Source organism: Macadamia integrifolia, chromosome 3 (assembly GCF_013358625.1).
Source record: "Macadamia integrifolia cultivar HAES 741 chromosome 3, SCU_Mint_v3, whole genome shotgun sequence".
Taxonomy (NCBI): Eukaryota; Viridiplantae; Streptophyta; class Magnoliopsida; order Proteales; family Proteaceae; genus Macadamia; species Macadamia integrifolia.
Genome location: NC_056559.1, coordinates 32,799,356 through 32,805,355, shown reverse-complemented (window position 1 = coordinate 32,805,355; position 6,000 = coordinate 32,799,356).

The window sequence follows — 6,000 nt, the reverse complement described above, 5'->3', positions numbered from 1 at the left end:
CTCTTGGGAACCTTTAGTCTATCTCCCTCTCCATGGGAAAACAGATGAAACAACCTGCAGATGAGATGAAGAAATGAAGCAATGATGTGCATCTGAGACTGAATTACAGCTAAAAAAAGAGATTGGATGGGAATGACAACAGATACTTGACAGCACCAACTCCCACCCCACACCCCCACCCCCCCAAAAAAAAAAAAAAAAGAAAAAGGAAAAAGATGCATTTTATGAGGCATTTTTCCTTGAAATTATTGAAGAGGTAACAGTTATTATATTATAAATTATTCTTCTGCAAAAGTCACTGTAAGTCTATTTTAATTAAAAATGTCCTTCCCTATATGATTACCTATGGTATCTATTTCCTTTCTTACCCCCATATACTTTCATTATCATTCTATTCAATTAATTAGGGTATCCTATTTAAGTTATTTTCTATCAGTAGCTTTCAATGTTGTGTCCAAAAAGTGGTACACATATGATGCTTATATCCCTCCATTGCTGTTACTATGAACTGATCATCTAATTTTCCCATTGGCCATGGTGGTTGATATTTCCTGTAATTATGAATTTAAGCAAGATCTTGATGAATTAGACCAATTCATTGATGCTGTCCGCTTGAGTTACCCATGAAATGTCTGTCTTCAAGGTTTAATTGGCCCTAGAATTGACTCAGTCAAGATTGATAAAGAACTTTTCTAATCAATGGCCTACCCATTTGGTTAAAGCCTTTTTTTTCTCTGGTGGGAGCCAGGGGACTGAATGAGACCTGAAAGACCATCTGATAAATTGAGAAATAGTTTAAAGTTACCTATGGGGAGCCTAGTATTACTAGGTAAGTGGGACATTTCTTAGGGAATTTTATATCAAGTAATCATTTCAGCCACAGATGACCAAATAGGTGGGCTCTGATCATAAATCATTAGTCAACTTCTCCCGTGGTCTGCAAGTTTGTTAGGTGTCATGTTGCCCTTTTGCCTTTTTTTGAGCTTCCATTTTTGGAGAGAAGGGTGGCCTGGTGGGGATGGGGAAGGAGGAATTGAAGAACAAATTATTCATGTAGAAATCAGGACAAACCATAATATATTAGATGTCAAATTAGACATCATAACCATTTGATATGTGTTTAAACCCCAAGGGATCAGCGCAGCTGGTTTGGAGGGGACATGATATTCCGTCCGTGATCAAACCTTCACCATTGAACTTAACTTCTTGGGGCCACGACACAAGAGTTTCCGTCTCGGACTGACCTGATCCTATGTAAACAGTATCACAGTGATCCTAAGGACTAGTCGGGTCAAAGATTCGGACACCGTGAGTATAAAAAAAAGCATTTGGAGTGTGGATTAACATGTTAAACATGTTCTTGATAGGATGATGAAAATTGTATCAACTTATCTGACACATTAGATCTTAAATAGTATGTAAGAACCCTACCAAGATTGTTAATTTACTGCATCCAAGTAAAGGTAAAGGGATGGAAAACCACAAGTTTTACTAATGTGGAAGACCATTGTATTGGCCAACCTATTGTGCACTAGTATGGTCAAGGGCCACTTACTCCCATACATGTCCATCTAGGGGTGAAACAGGGTCGGGTTGGGCCATGTTTCTTAAAACCCTAACCCAACCCTTGGTCCTCAAAATTCAACCCAAGGTCAATCCAATCCTGTTGGGTTCATGTTTAAGCCCAACCCTGCGGGGTTCATACCAACCCAATCTGACCCTAATTGACCCTATCAGGGCCGGGTTGGGTTGACCTTGGCTTCTATAATGGTTGGATTAAACTTGATTGACATGTTTTTTCCATTTATGTCTCATATATTAAAAAATTATAGAAAAATAAAATACCTATTGAAGTCCTAATTTCTATTATAAAGATGCAAGGTTCAATTTCGGACCGGGTTGGGTTGGTGTTTTTCAACCCTAACCCGCCCTTAGGGTCAAAATTTTGGCCCAAACGCTGTTCGGGCTCAGGGTGTGCCAGGGTAGGTATGGGTTGTCAGGGCTAAACTTTCACCCCTAGATCAATCCACATAAACCCGAATATGACAAGGTTCGATCTCACAACTTCCAAGAGCCAACAATGCCACCATTAGGCTAAGCTAGTTTTCATGCACATGGTTCTTAATTCCAATCGAATCAATACTGAACTTCATCGATCCGATCCCAATTTTAAAAGGTTGCTCATGTATCCCAAAGATTTTTTTTTCTTTTTAAATCCTAAAATACCCTTAAATATTCATCTTATCTCTTCATTTTGGGGGGAAATCTTGATTGTTGATAGAAGGGAATATGGGATTAGGATGGCTAGCGAGGTAGAGGGGAAGTAGGGTTTCTCTAGGGTTTGAGGAGATTTGACGACTAAATCAAGCAGAGGTGAAATACCATACATCTTTTCTTTCCTTTGTTTCACTGTATATCTGATATGGAGAGATGACTCAAACTTCATAAAGAAATATATATATATATATATATATATATATATTCAGGTTTAAACCTTTAATCAATCAATCACAGTGCTTTGAAATCGAAGCGATATGATTCACTTAGGGCCCGTTTGATAATGTTTCTGCCGTTTCTGTTTCAAGAAACAGCAAAAACGGAAATTACCGTTTGTAGAAACAGAAACAGAAAAGAAGGTGTTTGATAATGATTTGAACAGTCTGTTCTATTTCAGTGAAGCAGCTTTAGCTAGTTGGGGTTTAAATGGCGATCTCTGACCAAACAAGACAACTGAGGCCGGGACCATGGCCGCGGGCACCCGAGGCCACTGCAATGCCGTCGTCGTGAGCCTTGGCAATGCGAAGTGGAGTCTTCTTAAGACCTTCCCTATTGGAATCCTTCCCCAGACCCTGCAAAAGAACCTTCACAGCGTCCTCGATTTCTTCTAGAAATTGCCCATCTGAAGTCCATTGAACTACCTCCACGTCAGCCCCTACCACCACAGGGAGTCTCTCATCGGCTTCTCCCAGAAATCCAGCAAGGGTGGCAACGAAGGCAATGGAAGCATCGCAGGTGTCTCTCATCCTAGCGAGTCTCTCATTGGCTTCTCCTAGAAATCCAGCGAGGGCAGCAACGAAGGAGATGGAAGCGTCGCAGGTGATGGTGGTGGAGAGGATGAGTTCATTATGGGATGAGCTCTCCCGAACGTGAGACAAGTTCAACTTGTTTCGTTGATGGTAGTCGTTTCCAGAAACACAAAAACAAGTTTAACTTGTTTCGTCTGAGGTGTTTCTAGAACCATAAATAGGTAAAATTTTCAATTTCTGTTTCTGAAAACAAGTGAAACGGCAGAAACACGTTTCTTGAAACATTACCAAACGGGCCCTTAATGCTATGAATCCAAAAGAGAATGCGCATGAGAAAAAGAAAGTTGGAAGTGAGATTTAGAAGAAAAAATAAATAATTAAAAGATATCGTTAGTTTTATAAAGAAAGTATATTTTTACGAAATTGATCATCCAAAATATTATAGGAGAGAGTGTTTTTATTATAAAAAGATTTGCCACAAATATGAGTTTATGCACCTTTTTTTTTTTTTTCTGAATGAGTTCACGCATTTATATGATAGTATGATATAATTGTATTCAGCCATATGACCCATTTTAAATACCCAACCCAAAATTAATAACCAAAATAACTTAATGGACCATGAAGTCTAAAACAAATAACATAGGTCCTTTATTTTCAACGTCACGCCCAAGGGTGTCAAAACCTAGCCTGAACTGATAAAACTAGTAAAAAAACCTAGACCAAACCACACCGATCTATTGGATTGATTTTAGACTGAAAATCGAATCAAACCAAACCAACCAATAACCAAATCGAAACCAAATGAACCCAATAACAAAAATAAGTGACTATGAGGTTATAAATAGGTGAACTGGTTACCCATTTTTCATAATATTAGTGAGAATATTTGTTGTTGTAAGGCGAATTCTCACAAATCAATGAATATGAGGTTATGAATAGGGAAATTGATTTGTAAATTGTATCAATCCTCCTATTGATCTCCTTGTTCATTATACAAAATTAGTTGTATAGTTAAATGAATAATTGGATAGTAGGTTCATTTTGTGATTTGAAGATTAGTTATTTTCTTAGTAATTAGTTATTCATTGGTTTCAATATTAGTTATCTTTCCTCTATAGTGATAAGGAGTGAAAATACGCCTTTGCCCCTGCCTACGAAAAAATGCCCTTGTCCTTAAATACACTTCCCCATGTACGTAAGACACTTGAACCCTGAGATTCTAGGTTCGATCCCATCGAACTTGCTTATGTATTTTATTAAATTTCTTGGATTCAAAAAAAATAATAATAATAAATAAATAAATAATAACTATTTTACCCTTCCTCCGCAAAAAGCAATTAAATAAAGGAAGAAAGTAGGGACTGACCTTTATCAAGTTACACTATAATGAGAAATAGTATTTTTACAAAATGAAACTTTTTACTATTCTTCTTAATTTTTGTAATTTGAAAAAAAAAAAATTAAGATCAAATGTTTTGATCCTAGTTCCGTTGGGATAGGAAGTGGAACATGACATTTGTTCTTTAGCATCTTTGGTTTTGTCTTTGGTTTAGCTTTCACTCTTTTCTTACTTGCCATATTTGTCCCATGCATGCACAAAGATTATAAGCCTCTCGTGCCCAAAAATTATTTGTCTATCACATGAAACGCTAGTACTCGTCATTGTAAGAAGGGAGAAGAAGGGAGACTAGAAGTGCGGCTAGCTTGATGGGTGAAGAAGAGGGACAATTTCCATAATGATGGCCATTGTAATTAGAGAGGAAGAGAAGAAGAAGGGGGCAGTTTTCCTAACGATGATCGTTGTAACTATAAAAGAAGGGCAATTTCCTTAACGACAGCTATGGAGGGTAAAAAGAAGAAGGGCAAACAGCAAGGGTTTCCTAACGGCGGCCATCATAAGAGAAGAAGGGCATGCAGTAAGGTTTCCCTAATGGCGGTCATAGAGTTTTGAGATTGGAGTTCTAAAGGTTTCTGCTTATATCTATAACGCTGCTCGAGTGAAAAGACGCCCCTATCCCTTGTCCTTACCTACACTTCCCCACCTATACAAGGAACTTGAACCTTGAGATTATGGGTTCCATCCCCATGGTACTTGTTTATTATTATTATTATTATTATTATTATTATTATTATTATTATTATTATTATATTTTAAATTAAAATCCTTGAATTCAAGTTGAAAAATATTTTTGTAACCATTTGACCCTTCACCCATGAAAACGATTAAATTAAGGAAGATAGTAGAGACTTACCTTTATCCAACTACAGTATAAAGAGAAATATTATTTTTACCCATATTTAAAAAGAAAAAGAAAAAAGGTAGTAATATATATGACCAAATTTTTTTTAGTTTTTTTAGTTTTTTGTTTTTGTTTTTGTTTTTGTAAGAGATCAAATAAAACTTAAAAGTGACAAAATCATGCAAAAATGGGAATTATACTATTGTTTGTCAGTATAATAATATATGAAGGTTTAATTTACAAATATATAATAATACAATAATACCATTCTAGATGCAAATAACGACATGTTGCTACTTAATTAAAATAATTTTATATTTTATAATATTCCATATTGGTATCAGAACATGTAAACAGAGAATAACCTTAAATAAGGGAAAAATAAGCCTGCCAAGTTCCGTGGAGCCTACATCCAGACATAGGAAGGGTGAAATGATTTCCCTACTCTCTGTGAAATGAAAAAATAAGAATCCAAACGATTTTTCAGCCTCTTCTGATATTAGGGTTGCATTTGGAGCTATTGTATTCACATCTCGAAGGTGAAATTGTATTATGTACCTTTATGGTCATTGGATTGCACCAATGATTATATACCAGTGGGAATTTGAGCATACCATGTTTATTTTTTATTTATTTTTTTATCATGATTTATGTGGTGGAGGGGAAGGGAATCAAGAGCTTTATTGAAATGTTTTAAACATGGGGCACTCTTACATGATGCAAGCTACTTT